This window comes from Delphinapterus leucas, chromosome 11 (assembly GCF_059928025.1).
Source record: "Delphinapterus leucas isolate spDelLeu-1000000601 "Yukka" chromosome 11, BTC_Dleu_Yukka2, whole genome shotgun sequence".
Classification (NCBI taxonomy): Eukaryota; Metazoa; Chordata; class Mammalia; order Artiodactyla; family Monodontidae; genus Delphinapterus; species Delphinapterus leucas.
In genome coordinates, this window is record NC_143139.1 from 96,434,041 (window position 1) to 96,450,558 (window position 16,518).

Below are 16,518 nucleotides of genomic sequence, written 5' to 3' on the forward strand. Positions count from 1 at the left end.
GTGACAGGTGAAAAATTTCTGACCGCTAAAGGAACCAGTCAGAGAATGGACATGTCCAGGACAAAATGGTCACACTTAATTTTTGTTGCCATTTCTGATGATGTCCTCAGGCCTGGCTTGCTGAATTCCACAATCGTAAGCTGCAGACTGATCAAAAGCACCACACTTCCTAGCTATGAGGCCTGTCACTTAACCTCTCTAGGGCCAGCTTTCCACCTGCAAAACAAAGTTGTCATAAGAATAAGTGTAATCATGCATGGAAAAGTAGCACACCTGGCACAAAATACGCCTCAATAAATATTAAATCGTTAAAAATCTATGTGATAATGATGGTGACGTCAAAAGCCAGTTCAGGAAGGTGAAAGTTGGAAGTGAACTGGGAGGTTGGCAAAGAGCCTAGCCCCAAGCAGGCAGGATGAGGCCTGGATGCTCCAGCCCACCAAAGCTGACCTTCCCTCCGTAAGGGACATGAGTTGTCTAACCATATTCTGTCTCCCCCGACTAGAATGTATGGTCTTGGTCTACTGTGTTCCTGCTGTAACCCCAGTGCCTAGAACTGTGTCTGGCACATGACAGAAATTCAAATATTTGTTCAATAAATGAATGGGGATTTATGAACCTGTCAGAAGTGAATGCAAAAATGTTTGTGTTCATTTTGCCGGGTGGGGGTGGGGAGCGGATGGAATCTGTTTTCATGAAATTCTGAAGGAGATCTGAGACCCAAATAAAGGTCAAGAAGCACAGTGCTGAGTTTCAAGCACATATATCAGAACACCGATGACCAAGGTTAGGTGAGTAGGGAAGTAAAATTGCAGAGCAAAATCTAACAAAGAGGAGAGCTTTCCTAGAAAAGAGAAGGCCTCTCAGGGGCTGGCCACCATGCAATTGGCAGCTTAGCCAGGGGCAGGCCCCAGCCTTTAAGTTTGTGGTTTGGATTCGGGAATGTACTTTGCAACTAGAGCCTTTTGTTAAAGAGGAGCAGGAATTTGTTGAATTAAAAAATACAGGGACTTTCTTGGTGGTCCAGTGGTTAAGAATCCGCCTTCCAATGCAGGGGACGCGGGTTCGATCCCTGGTCAAGGAACTAAGATCCCACATGACGTGAGGCAACTAAGCCCGCACACAGCAATTACTGAGCAAGCGAGCCACAACTAGAGAGAAGCCTGCGTGCTGCAACGAAAGATCACATGTGCTGCAACGAAAGATCCCACATGCTGCAACTAAGACCTGATGCAGCCAAAAATAAAATAAAATAAAATAGAATAAAATATTTTTAAAAAATTAAAAATATATATGTATCAGTCTGCCCCAGGAAGGCACCCTAGGAGACACTAGTGAGGGTGAACCAGAATCAATGCCTCAGAGAATCGAGGGATCCAGCAGAATTCAAGATACCTCAGGTGTAAGTACCTTCTTTGCTCCCATGGAGACTTCAGATATTCCTCCTGTTTGAACCTGGTATGGATTCTGAGCTCCCAACCTTGCTTCCAGTTCACAGTTCGGCCCAGCCACAATGGAGATTCCATCTCCACAATATGCCCTGATCCTTGAGGAGGCATTCAGATGCCAGACATACAGAAAGACATATACTAAAGTACAGGGCAAACAACTACTGAGCTTACGCTCTAGAGCCCGTGTGCCACGGCTACTGAAGCCCGCGCGCCTAGAGCCCACGCACCACAACGAAGAGTAGCCCCGGCTCCCCGCAACTAGAGAAAGCCTGTGCGCAGCAACGAAGACCCAATGCAGCCAAAAATAAATAAATTTATTTAAAAAAAATTTTTTTTGAAAAAAATGTACAGGGCAAGAAAAGGGCAACAATAAACATCTACTGAATTCTCCCCCCAAAAGGATCCTTTTTTAATATTAACAAGGTCCTTAGATCCCTAGATGATAGTACTTTTCGCATTCAATGACTGAGGAAATCAAGATGACAAACGGCTACGATAAATTCAAGCTTTAAAATGAATTGGTATTTTATTCATCGTAAGCACAGCCATCATTTTTATACAGTAACATATAAATGTTTTGTGTGTCTGTGTGTCTTTGCTTGTGTACAGAGACAGTAAAAAAAAAAAAAAAAATCCACCTACAAAGTATGCCTGGTGGGTATAGTTGTGAGTGAGCCATCCCTTTGTAATCATCCCCTAGCGTCCTGGAGAACCAGGGTACCTGTGGGGAACCCCCAGTGCACTGAAGAGAGAACCTTAAGGCAAATCTGGGTCTAAGGAGTTATTAAGCTTCTGTGAGCCTGTTTTCTCAACTGTAAAGTGACAATCAAAGAGCCACGTGGCAGGACAGTTGGGAGGCTCAGAGGCACACAATGGCTACACTAAATGGGGCTCTTAAAGTGCAGCACTGCCCCAACCAAGTACAGGACACATACTCATTCATCCAGTCCTCACACCAATCCTATCATTATCCCCATTTTAGAGGTGAGGTAACTGAGGCACAGAGAGATCAGTAACTTTCCCAGGGACCCACCATAAATTGCAGAACTGGGATTCAAGCCCAGGCAATCTGCCTGCAGAGCTCGTGATGTGATAAACTCGCCACGTAACACCTGCAGCACGAAACACCAGGCTGGCCCATAACCAGAACTCAGCAGGGCTTGTCCCACTGCTCCAAGAAGGCCCTCCTACAGGGGAGAGCAACCTGGGACCAAAAGCCAGCCCCCCATCAACAGCAGGAGCCTTTGCAGCCCCTGTAGATACTGAAAATCTTCTACCCCTACCCCAGGGAGGGAAAGTTCCCTCTTCTTACCCACCCCCCCAGGAGTTCGGGGTGGGGTGCAGTGGGGCGTAGGTTGCTGACAGAGTTCGCTTCTTGAGAGTGGGCCTCCACCTCTTCCAATCACACCACTAACATTAAGTTTCTGTAAGGCAGGGATTTAAAGGTTTGGGGGTTTTCTCCCCCTGCCTCTTTACTTGTTAGTTAAGAGAGCATGTTATTTTCAACTATTTCTAAATTTCATGAACCTGGAAGTTCCTACTGGAAGTTATAGACAAAAAGCACAAGTCCAAAATAGCAATTCTGGAGCAAAAAAAAAAAAACTTCAAGGAAGGTGACCTGTCTGAACTTTAAAGGGAGACAATGAGGGACTTCCCTGGTGGCGCAGTGGTTGAGAGTCCACCTGCCGATGCAGGGGACACGGGTTTGTGCCCCGGTCCGGGAAGATCCCACATGCCACAGAGCAACTAAGACCGTGCGCCCCAACTACTGAGCCTGCGCTCTAGAGCCCACAAGCCACAACTACTGAGCACGTGCGCCTAGAGCTCGTGCTCCACAAGAGAAGCCACCGCTGTGAGAAGCCCGCACACCACAACGAAGAGCAGCCCCGCTCACTGCAACTAGAGAAAGCCCGCGCACAGCAATGAAGACCCAACACAGCCAAAAATAAATAAATAAATTTTTAAAAATAAAGGGAGACAATGAGACAGCCCAGCCCAGCCCACCCCCAATCAAGCAACTTCAGACCCACACCTGCAAAAGCAAGAAGGAAAGAAAGAAATCCAAAAGATAAAAAAAGTCTGGAATGTACTATACCAATCACTTCACTCGGTTTTCATAAAAGGAGGCATACTGCAGCACTCCAATTATCCAATCAAATTATTTTTTTTCCATGACTTCCGCATGGCCAGGACTACCACCTCAGGCCCCACTTCAAGGCCTTTTTTTTGTGGGACTCTCAGGCAAGGCCTACCTCTGGACTCCAGTCACCGGCCCCAGTTCTAAGAAGCAGAAGAAACTTGATGGAACACCGTGCACCTGTCCAACCCAGAATAAAGCTGGGGTTAAGGGCTGCTAAGGAATCATGCTTCATGGTCCAAAGGTCCATGTCCTGAAATAAAGTAGCCCCATTCCATTACATGCCACACCCTGCCAAGCTGGAGCAATTGGGCAGAGATTTCTCAGGAAATAAAACAGGAAACGTGGAAAGGACAAAGGGGAAGCCAAAAACGTGTGCCTCTGGGGCTTGGTAGTTACCATCCAGCTTGGCTGAGAAGCCATAAGGATGTCTTGGGACTTCCACCCAGCCTCTACCAGAGCCTTCACCACACACACAACCAACAGCTCAGCCACTTGCCCAGGCAACAGCCAACTCAGACATGTTTAGGCATCTGTGGAAACCAGGGCAAAGTACAATTTCCGTACTTCTGATAAAAACACAGATTACCAAGCACAGAGCAAAATATTACTCTAAAATTTGGGTTTATTGACTAAATAAACAGGTGGGGAGGGGAAGCAGGAAGCTAGACAGCATCTAGCTGAGCCAATGCAGTCAGATTAGCCCTACACTGCTGGCATCAAAAACCTACTTGTGCCTGAGAAACAAAACTCTTGTTATGCTTCTGTGTTGTTTGTGATTAGTTCCTCTTATTTCTACCTGAGTATATACTAATGTTTTCTGTTTTGTTGTGTTGTGAACGTCAGACTTTCTTAGCTAGGATAAGAGGAACCAAGAAAAGAGGAGTTTTTGCCCAGGATGAGGCCAGAGAACTAAAGAGGAAGCAGCCTTCTTGGGGTGGAGGAGTGTGATGGAGGCACAGCAGGAATCCAAGAGAGAGAACCCGAGGGTGAGAGTTGAGGTCTGGCCACTGCTCCCCACCTGCGGCCCTCCTTGTCCCTGCTAAGCACCTTTTCCTTTGCAAACCCTGAAAATGAACCACCAGGAAACTAGGACTCCACTTAATCTTCAGGTGAATACCTAAGGAACAGTGGAAGGTGAAAAAGTAAGCCAGCCCATGGTGAAGGGACATGGTAAAGGACACAGTGACTTCAGAACAGAAAAACAAACAAGACAAAAAAGAAAAGAAAAGGAAAAAAAAGTGTAAGCACCAACACTATAAACCTCCCAATACTTCTCGGACTTCCCTGGTGGTCCAGTGGTTAAGAATCCGTGCTTCCAGTACTGAGGGCACGTTCGATCCCTGGTCGGGGAAGTTCCACATGCTGCGCACTGCGGCCAAACAAACCAACCTCCCAGTACTTCTCTGAGATGTTTGCCTCTAGCAATGGTAGGAATGTCCGTGAGAGCAGCATCTAGAAGCTACACAGGCAAAATCCAAAGGATCTCGAGATCCCCCAGGCTGTCCTGATGTGTGACGATACCAGCAGAAACAACCTTGCATGGTCTTTCCCACTATGCGTATTTCAAGTGAGGAAAAGAAAAGAAGAACAAGTTCAGAGAGACTGTGGTTCAGAGTATCATGACAGCTGAATTGATGAAGGAATGCAACCACAAACATTTACAACCTAGGGAATGCAGAACATTGGCTCAGGTGATCAATAAAGAAAGTAGTAAGGACTTTTTCAAAGACTGTTTCTTGTTTATGAAAGTAAAAACATCTAATTCAAGTAAAACGATATCCAGAAACTTAGGAGGAAATGTGACTCATTTAAGAAAACCTCACAAAAGTTTATCTCACAGATACTTGGAAGTTCTAAAGGCCAAAGCATTTTAAAGAGAAAAAAAAAAAACTCCCTCAATTTTTTTCATCCATAAATATCAGAAAGATAAACCCAGAAGCAACGGAGTAGGCTTTCAAAACACTCTAAGATGTTCATACCCTTTAATCCAAGATTTCTATTCCTGGGAATTTATAGCCAGGAACTAATTACACAAATGAGAAAAGAAAAATGAAATTGTAAACTGCAAATTCATCTAGAATAGCAAAAAAAAAGTGGAAATAACCTAAAATGTCCATCATTAGGGGAATGTTTTAACCTCATTACATTAACAGGATTAGGGCTTCCCTGGTGGCGCAGTGGTTGAGAGTCCGCCTTCCGATGCAGGGGACACGGGTTCGTGCCCCGGTCCAGGAAGATCCCACATGCCGCGGAGCGGCTGGGCCCGTGAGCCGTGGCCGCTGAGCCTGCGTGTCCGGAGCCTGTGCTCCGCAACGGGAGAGGCCACAACAGTGAGAGGCCCGCATACCGCAAAAAAAAAAAAAAAAAAAAAGTACGTAAAGAAACATTAACAGGATTACACAACCATTAAAAATCTTTTTAAGGACAATGATAAAAACATGATATTTGATAAAATATTTAAGGGAATCTGAAGAATACAATTGTGACAGTGTAGATTGACGAGAAGGGGACAACCACATGTAGCCAGTATAGGCTTCAAATTCTCTCCCCTGTTTACAACACTAATGACCTTGGACTAAGCACATGATCTCACTACCTGCAGGGCCCTCATGTTCAAACTGGTAACCTCAGAGTCTTGAGTGTTGCTGTGAGGACAGAGGCAATGCCTCTTGCTTCTTCTGAAGCATGGAACAAAGTAGTCAGTAGGCGGCAGCTACTGCTTCTAAGATACATAAAAACCCCTATGCATACGCAAAGTAAAATACAGAGTTCTTTATTTAAAAAAAAAACTCTATTTTCTATGTTGTACCTTCGATTTTTAAAAGACTAGAAAGCAAAAACACAAAACAAAAAAAAAAGCCTTTTGACACAAAAGTGACAAATATTTACAAGCATAAAAACAAAGATCTGGGCTTCCCTGGTGGCGCAGTGGTTGAGAGTCTGCCTGCCGATGCAGGGGACACGGGTTCGTGGCCCGGTCCGGGAGGATCCCGCATGCCGCGGAGCAGTGGGCCCGTGAGCCATGGCCGCTGGGCCTGCGCGTCCGGAGCCTGTGCTCCACGGCGGGGGAGGCCACAGCAGTAAGAGGCCCGCGTACCGCAAAAAAAAAAAATTGCTCTAATTTACCTGTACAAATGATGTTCATTTGATATCACAATATCAACAAAATGTGAAGCTCTTTTACAAAGTGTAGTGCAAATGAATGCTTTAAAGAAATGTAATTTCTTCTCCCCAAATAAGTGCTTTTTCTTTTTTTATTTTTTAAATTTATTTATTTGTTTATTTATTTATTTATGGCTGCGTTGGGTCTTCGTTGCTGCGTGCAGGCTTTCTCTAGTTGCAGAGAGCGGGGGGGGGGCTACTCTTCATCGCGGTGGCTTCTCTTGTTGTGGAGCACGGGCTCTAGGTGCGCGGGCTTCAGTAGTTGTGGCTTGCGGGCTCTAGAGCACAGGCTCAGTAGTTGTGGCGCACGGGCTTAGTTGCTCTGTGGCACGTGGGATCTTCCTGGACCCCAGAAGGGCTCAAACCCGTGTCTCCTGCATTGGCAGGCGGATTCTTAACCACTGTGCCACCAGGAAAGTCCCTCCCCTAAGTAAGTGCTTTTTCAATCTCATATGACACCAAGGCGAGGCAAGAGCATTCCCACGGAAGCCAGGAGCTCTGGACTGTTTAGAAGCCTCTCCCTTTCTGCCCTTATCTCCCCACCGCATAAATTATTGCAAACTTTTGGATTATCTTAATCAAGTTAGTTGTAGGCATAGATCCTGTCTTAAACAAAAGACCACATAACTTGCCTCTTTTCTATGTTTCTGAGAAGTGGGGAAGGAAGATTAACTTAAAGATTTTTTTCATATTTGAGGGCAAGTGACTCAGAATACACTTATTCAAGATAGCACGTAAGTGTGGCTTCAGAGCCAGGCTGAGGGTCAGCTCTGCCGGTGACCCTGTGAAGGTCACTTCATCTCTCAGAGCTTTGGTTTACTCATGTGTAAAGTGAACTTTATCTTGTTGCAAGAATTAAATGAGCAGGAGCGAAAGCTTCTTGTACGGTCCCTCAGAAAGCCCCAGAGGCCTGTCCCAGACGGTGATGCCCTGCCCCCGATCTACCCCCCTCACTGGCTGCCCTCGCTCCTCAGCTGATGGTTACCTTCACTGGTGCAGAGGGCACAACTGCTTCCTTAATTAAAACATTGTCATGTCCAAGCTAAACAGCACCCAGGTAGGCCCGCTCCATCCTCCAGCAATCAGTCAGCTACAAAACCCAACAGCAGGCCTGGAGGTCCACATGGGGTGCAGAGCCTGCTCTGTGGTTCTTCTGAAGACCACAACTCACAGACGTGGCGCGCTCAGTTGGCGACAACATAACTGGATACAATGGAACACAAACGTACTTTAAAATATGAAAATGTTCACAAACTATGGTTTGGGTATCACTTTACAATAATAAAATTTCATTTATTCAATAGGAAACTTCAAAGCACTAGCCACAGCTTTTTCTATATGTGAAAGACCACCCTGCAGGCCCCAGCAGAGACCCCCATAACTAGGCTCTCTAAGAGCTATAGACTTGGGCTGAGGCCCACCTGGGGTCCTGGCTGGCCAGCCTCAGTCAAAACCAATGATCCTCCAGTCCTCCCTCTTATCCTCCTCTGAAAAATGAAGAGGGGAGCAAACCAACAAGGCTGTTCTGAAAACAAAATCAGGACTATGGGAAAATTCCTGGTAAACTGAAAATGCCTACACAATCAAGCCATTCATATATATATATTTTTAATTATAGAGTCAAGTTATTACTTAAATATTAATTCTAAAAGTAAAAGGCCAATGGAACAGTTTGGAAATCAAGGAGAAACTTTCCGTACTTCTACAACCTTAACTATAGTTGCTGTATATTGTTTTAATATTTTACACTTGTGATGAGTATACCTATTGCTTTACAATTTGCTTTTTCAAGCCTTTAAATTTTTCATTACTTAAGTATGAGCTACTGTCACCATCACACATGGTCCCTTCCAATTCTGAGTCACTAAGGCTAGTCACAACACCAAGGGTCAGGCTTTCTATAACCTAGGTAACATTCAACTCAAGCACAGAATCACCAACCCAGATGGGAGCAAGGCCTCTGTGTGGCAGGGCTGCCCTCAAAATCCAGAAAGGAAAAGATCGCCCTCAAGCCTTCACCCCAACAAAGGGGACAGAATCAGAGAGAAGCCTGGAGGTGGAAAGAAGAGACAAGACAGGCCCTGTAAGGGGCGGGATGGGAGTATGTTCCATGCAGGGTCAGAAGCCTCATCCATGTCGACAACCTCAACAGCATCCCTGTGACCCTGAGTCACCAAGGAGAGGTCCGAGTATACTGAATACACTTAGGCTGAGAAAAGAATAACACATCTTAGAAGGATTTTCAATAGAATTGGATAATATAACATCAGTTTGAGCCCTTTAAACGTATATTTCTCTTAATTAGCAAATTCACCCAAGTAGACCCTGCACTTTGAGCGATACGGAAGTTACTGCGCTGGCACCATGAATCAGGCACAGGTGCTGAGCTCTCGGGGTCTATGGTCCGCTCCCTCACACTGCCCTCCCCAAGTTGTATGAGGAGGGGGCTGTCAATATCCTGGTTTTGGAGATGTTGAAATATTTGGCCAAGGAAGACCACGGTTACCTAGTAGTAGAGCTGGCACTCAAACCCAGGACTGTGTGGCTCTGAAACCATGTTACTTCCTATACCTTACTGCAAATACTACCTTTTTTCTGCAGGAACTGGCGGTGAAAGTTACACACTAACTGCATGGATTTGTGAGCATAAGCCATATGAAAAGAGAGGCAGAACCCAGGCAGATGCTGTATTACCAACTAAAAACGTAAATTCAGGCAAAGGAACTGAGTTAAGACTGACGCCAGTCCTACTGTGGAAGCCCCTCTCATCAGAGTTTAGCACTGCTTCCTAAGAACTTCCACACTAATCCTTGAGCCTCCAGGGACATAAGTGACTTTTGTTAAAATAAGCCACTTGAATCACCCCTCCCCCATCTGCATTTCTGACTTCTCACCTGACGCTTTCACTTCTGGGCAGAGCTTCAACCTGCTGTGTCTACTACCCCAAAACAGCTCCCTATTGAACTCCACCCTCCAGGAGGAGGTTCAAACCCGAGCTTGGCCTGCAAGGCAGGTCACACAACCTGAAGTCTGCCCACCCAGCCTTCCCCCCCCCCACCCTCAGCAGCCCCTTCACACCGTCAAGTTCTTTACAACGACGTGCCTCTGCCTGGGCCTCTCCTTCCAGTCACTGCCACCTGGAGAGCGTCTGGAGAGTGGCAAAATCACTCCGAAGTCACCTCCCTGAAGGCCAGCTTCTGTGCAGTGTCCTGAGGGCGGTCAGATCCACCCTCCTCTGTCTGCCCCTACTTTGTACACACTCCCATCTGCTACTGTCACAAAGATGGGATCGCTTCTACGCTCACCTCCTGACAGTCACCTGAATCTCGGGATCCCAGGACTGTGAGGAGAGACAAGTGTCAGGGGCACTGCACACACAGTGGCCAGGAAGGCTCCCTTCGACCCACCTTGCCCAGCTCCCATCATCGGCGTACACTCCTTCCGAACACTCAGCCCAGGAGTGAACTTTAAATAAAAAGCAGGCACTTCGACACAGCAGCCTAATGGAGTTCCCCAGCTCGTTACTGACAGCTCTGCCGCTCTATCAATATATAAATCACAGACAGGCCTCTGGAAAAAAAGAGCCAACAGATGCAAGTTTCCTGGTCAGAGAAGGGCCCGTGAATACTAGCAGACCTCAAGGCAGGTTGTGTAGTTAACTGGATGCCATCCCTGCACAGTGGCAGCAGCCTGGAGTCTACACTTCATCGTGGGCCTTGCCCTCTAACAGCCTCATCTCACCAATGCCTCTCTGGCGAGTAACTCACCTAGGGAAGCTGACACATGACATCACGCTTTATGTTCGATGTCAGTGAGGCTGTGCATGTCTGCCTCATCCTCTCCAGTATTCTAAAGAAATGCACTGTGAAATGAGCAAATACCCTTTTCCATGCCTGGAGAGTGAATGATGTCGGCCAGTCTCCTTACAGGTATCAGACATAACATAATAGGAAGACTGGAGGACACACACATATACCACATTTGAGTGGTACCTACCGTATACCATCCTATTACCTCCATGTCTGATTATTCAGAACATCTTTATTATGACGATTCTTTTCATCAGTAATAAACCATTTAACATCTGTGAGGCTTTAAAGTTTAGTATTTTTTTGCTTACACAAGCCCTTTATATAGCTGATACACTGTATTCTGTTAATAAACTGAAAAAAAAACAGTCCCTAAAATATTCAGAATCTGGCCAGGAGGCCACAAGAAGTCACTGTTGGATAGTCATGGTCATTGGCACAATCCACACCCAACTCTCAAACCCACCCAGCAGCTCTGGGCCCAGGGAGGGGCCTCTCAGGCTGCAGGAAAAGTCTCATCTGTGAGGACATATTCGACAGAACAAGTCAAATGTTTGGAATTTTCACTTAACATTTATTTCACAAGTTTCTCAAGTACCACTCAACAGAAAAGTAATCATCTCAATGTACTCTTTAATCAATAAACATTAAACAACTCTGCTCAAAACGCTCAAGTCCCACAAATGTTTCCCTATGAAAAGTATGGCACAAAAAAATAACAAAAACAAAATAAGTAACCTTTTGACAGTCAGGCAGAAAGGTGTTTAGTGATCCAAATTCAGACAAAAAAAAAAACAGTCCTTTCAGCAGATGCACAAGTATTTCCTCTGCAAGTGACACATCCTGGGATATCTACACTGCCAAACATAACCAACCACCAAGGAAGCAAAACCTAATGGAAAAACCCCAAGCTGGCAACCAGGAGCCCTGACTCTGGTCCCAGGACAGGCCGCTGGCTGTGTAATGCTACTAAAGTGGTGGACAGGTCTGGTACCCCTTTCTCCATCAGAAGAAGGAATATCCATCACCACCCACACTGTTCAGAAATATTCTGGGGACAAAAAATGAGAGGTGAAAATGCTTTGGAATGTGTCTTCCATAAATACAAGTCATCATTATTATTAGCTCAAAGATGACCAGGAAAATAGGGTTACAGAATATCAGAGGTGAGAGGGAGCTTAGAGATGGGATGATCCAGGAATCCCTAATCTGGGGTCCAGGCCTCTGATGCTGTCCACAAGTGTGCTTTCTGGGAAGAAGTCCATAGTTGTTATCAGATTCTCAAAAGGTTAAGAACCTCCAAGGCTCTCCTTTTACAAACATGAAAACTGAGACCATAAGATATGTGATTGTCCTAGGCCTCAGGGTTAGTCAGGAAAAGGCTGGACAGAGCCCAGGGTTCCTAGTCTCCATCTATGCTCCTCCCCCTCTACTATCACACATTCCAGGGAGGAAAAAAGTCACATAAAGCTCATATAGCTAAATAAATAAATTTTTTAAAAAAGGGGCTTCCCTGGTGGCGCAGTGGTTAAGAATCCGCCTGCCAATGTAGGGGACACAGGTTCGAGCCCTGGTCCAGGAAGATCCCACATGCCGCGGAGCAACTAAGCCCCTGTGCCACAACTACCGAGCCTGCGCTTTAGAGCCTGTGCTCCGCAACAAAGAGAAGCCACTGCAGTGAGAAGGCCGCGCACCACAACGAAGAGTAGCCCCCACTCGCCTCAACTAGAGAAAGCTGCGCACAACGAAGACCCAACGCAGCCAAAAATAAATTAAAAAAAAAAACAAAAACCACCACACACGTGGTTTCTAAAGTTATAGCAAAATTTCCATCCTTTTTTTTTTTTCTTAATGCTTCTGAGGCCTTTGATCGCTGAGGCCTTTGACTGTTGAGATAGCATTTTATTCATTCTATATTCTCATATGCTGTTCTTTCAGTGCCTAATGTCAGGAAACACTCAGATGATGTTTTAATATTGAAAATAAAGATTTTATTCTAGGAAACAAGAAAACTAGACTACATGATGCTGTTTTATTAAGCAAACAGATAAACATACAATCATGGGAATGACTACAAGCTAATATATAACGTAAGTAAGGAGTTTTTGTCAATTTGTGTTTTTAATTAAAATACCAAAGCTTGTGCTCTTAGATGGCCACTGCCCCTCGAATAGCTACCATTGGAACCACACATACGCCAAGAATGTTGCATTGTGCAGAATACTCTGAGAATTCTTCTTTTAACACTGCCTCCAGTCAGCACAGCATAATCGTCTGAACACCACCAGTCTCAAGGAACTCCTACACAGCCATCCCAGGGACCACTACTGGGCCCATCAGGAACCAGGTTTCAGGCACTGACATGCTTTCAGGTATGTGAAGGATCACTGCCAGGGCCATAAAGTAAGGTCTCTACCTGTGGAATGCACACTGACTGACTTCGTAACTAAGGCACTGCTGCGCTGCCTTCAGGTATGCCGCTGCACTTCCAAACAATCTTAATTGGAAAAAAACTGAGCCAGCACTATCGCTCATGTGAATGTGGTCATTACCCACATAATCTACAGGGTGGCCTCCACAAAGTCACCAGTACAATCTGATGGCAGATAAGGCAGGCCCGAGTCAGATGGGAGGTCCAGGTAAGGGTAGCCAGAGAGCACTTGGTAAAAGCTATCATGATCTCTAAACACAAGGTGCCATTACTATTATTAAGGAATCTATGCCACCTTTTTGATATTCCATAACATCCTGGAATCAACTGTGACCTGGTCAAAAGAAGGAAACCTGAGCACCAGGCCCTTAACTTGGTCTGCACAGATTATTATTTAAGTGAATAATTATTATTATTTAAGTGAATAATAATTATTCAAGTGAATAATAAGAAATGAAAAAATGTAAGGACAAATGCCCCTCATCTCCCACCCCAGAAATTGCCTGGCCATCAGAGATCTGGACTGGGCATCCAAGACTGGGAAAGACAACTTTATCTCCCAGCAACAAGCCATGTTCAAAACCTAGATATTGGGACTTCCCTGGTGGTCCAGTGGTTAAGACTCCACCTTCCAATGCAGGGGACCTGGGTTCGATCCCTGGTTGGGGAACTAAGATCCCACATGCCGCGGGGCAACTGAGCCCACGTGCCCAACTAAGATCCGACACAAATAAATTAATGAATGAATGAATTAATTAATTTTTAAAAATCAACACGCTTTATAAAAAAGGACATGGAGTATTTATTTTAAAAAAACAGATACAGCTTTCTATATATGCCTGCTGTTAGATCATTTAAATATTATGACCTATATCTTATACATTTGAGACTAAAAGTAATAAAGTTTCAGTTCCCCAACAGCGTGAGCTAAGAATGATATTTCCATTCAAATGAATTTTTATTCTTCTCCAAAAAAGTGAATTAAGAGTGCAGACCTAATCACTCATCTATTCCTCTGTGTTACGTTACTTTCCCAAGTAATAAATATCATCAGGCTAATGGCCAGTTTCTTTAAAGCCGCAAGACAATTGTCAAAAGAAAAACACACCACAGAAAAGTTTTTGATGTAGTGGTCTCATATCTCAACTAACATAAGGAGACTGTGAAACTCTAGAATTAAGTTTAAGTGCACACAGATTATTGTTTCCCACGTGAATCAAGAGAAACCCCAGTTGCACTGGCTCCCATTCAATGCCTCTATGGGGAGGCTGCAGGCAGGCTTGTGAATCAAGTGTAATAAGAACTTTCATGCAAGAAGGGGAGGGCTGGCATTCAACCGAGCCCACCTGGTTGGCTCCCTTGCCCTGGGTTAAAACAGAACTTCAGCATATTGGGATAACTGAAGAGGAAGGAACTACAGAGAAGGGAAGGAATTGGTGTGAGCTCACCGCCCGTAGCCCAGGTTTAAATTCTCTGAGCTGGTCTCCTGATTTTCATCAGGACAGCCAGGGTGTGTTTGGTAAACAGTGTAATGAGTAGCCGTGGAGTCTCTGAGCAGCCAACCCTCCTTAACCACAGAAACACAGGACAGTTGGGGTAAAGGAGAGAAGACAAGACCCAGGAATGGTGCACAGACCCCACCTGAAGGCCGCCTTCCCTCAGGCACCCAACCCGAGAGCAGCATCCTCAAAGGCTGCAGCTGTGTGGGACTCCCGGCGAAAGCACAACTCGCTCCCCTGACCAACTCCTCTGAAAAGAAAACCAGCCTTCCCAGGTGGAGCTGAAACCCAACAAGCCACTGAAACTGAGCAGCAGCAGAAATCACTACCTCTCCAATCCTAGGCCTCTCCGGATGCCCCAGCAGGCTGGAGACTCACGTTTCTAAAAATGACAGTCTGGGAAAACTACGAGGGGCAACCGGGCAAACACCCCCAGCCTCTCCTGCCCGTTCCCCCAGTCCTAGGACCTGCTCACAAAGAACGGCTTGCCATCCCCCCGCCCCACAGAGCCAGAAGAGGGACAGGGAGGGTGGGAAGGAAGGAAATGGAGGACGGTCATCAAAGCGCCCCAAATAAGCGCGTCCGCATATGTGTCCCGCCTGCTCTGGCCGCCCCCTCCCCTCCAGGCCACCCTCGGGCCCAGCCCTGCCCTCTAACCGGCGCCTACCGGGCCCCCTCTCCTCCGGCGCGGCTCCCCGAGACGCCCGCGCTTCCCCCAGGGAACCCCTGCACCCCTCGGCTTCCCCGCATCCCCTCCCCAAGTCTCTCCTAAAGTCGTCCGTCCCCCCTTCTGCGGCAGCGCTCTTGCCTCCGCGGGCCCCGCTCCCCAACTTCTCTCTCCAGCAAGCCCTCAACCCGAGAACTCGTCCTCTCCTCTGTGGCGCCCCCGCACCAACCCCGCACCCCTCGGCCCCCAGCTTTCCTCAAGCCCAGCCCTCCGGAGGCCCCTCGACGTCCTCTCTGGCGCCCCCCTCGGCCCCCGGACGCCCCTCGGCGCCCGCGGTGGCCCCAGAACACACCCCCTCCCACAGCGACAGGAAGTTCGCGCGCCGGCGGCGCGGCCCCAGAGGCTGCCCTCGGGCGCGGAGCGCGGCCCCAGCGTGGCGGCCTGACAGGGCGCGGGCCCGGCCGCCGACCAGCGCTCCGCGTCCGTCCGCGGCGCCCCAACCGTCGCGGCGTGCCCCTCACCTTGGCCGCTGTTCGCCTCCCGACACGCCGCGCACCCTTCTCTGGCCGCGACCGCGTCTTCAGCCCCGGCTCCGGCTCCGGCCCCGGCCCGGCTCCCGCCCTCGCTCTGGCCGCACTGTCCAGCCCTGCCCTGCCCCGCCGCGGCCGCTTCTGCCGCCAGCCCCGAGCGCCCCGCCCCCGCCGCGCCCGCTGTGCTCGCGCCATTGGCTGCTGGGAGCCTGCCCCGCCCCACAGCCCCTTCAGCGTCCCTGATTGGGCCATAGGAGAGACGAGGCGGCACGCCCCCTAGCGCGCCAAAGGGACCTCCCGTGGGCGTCATTGGCGACTACCTTTGTCAATCAAAGGGGGAGAGCCTGCTTAACTGAGGAGAGGGCGGCTGGGGTCACTTTCCCCGAGTCGCTCAGAGGCTGAGGTCCGCAAGACTTACTGCCTGGAGTCAGTGTTTCAGCTTTGCGGGCGCCCAGAGGTGGGGGCCGCGGGAGGGTCGCACCGCACTTAACTGGGAATTCAGGGAAGGTAGTCTTTCTGAAAGTTTTCTCCCCTAAGGCACTCACAGAAGCCAATGTCATCAGGGCTTCCTCAGATTGACTTGAGCCGGCTTAGTTTAAGCAAGACAGAGAGCGGTGTGTGTGTGTGTGCGCTCGCGCGTGTTCACAGAGCCCACGCGAGGGTTTAGGGAACCGATGCCAGGTAACTTGTCGGGGGGGCCGGAGTAAATAAATAAATGTCAAAGCCAGGATTAGAAACCGGGTCAGCCAGATCCCAGGCCTGAAGTGGATCCACATCACCACCTTGAAAATAATCACGACGATGGTGCAGCAATATGGAAAAACGCTTA

The 16,518-nt window shown here is 47.6% G+C and overlaps 1 protein-coding gene across 2 annotated transcripts in view; it reads right to left on the bottom strand.

Annotated features, from left to right (window-relative positions):
- Positions 1 to 15,797, bottom strand: part of PACSIN2 (protein kinase C and casein kinase substrate in neurons 2) — a 141,432-nt gene extending 125,635 nt beyond the window's left edge. The window contains exon 1 of one of the 2 annotated variants that reach the window (XM_022597153.2): positions 15,681 to 15,797. The gene's annotated coding sequence lies outside the window, so the exon portion shown is untranslated. The remainder of the gene's footprint in view (positions 1 to 15,680) is intronic. The other variant, XM_022597152.2, reaches the window with a different exon arrangement.
- Between the last annotated feature and the right edge of the window lie 721 nt (positions 15,798 to 16,518).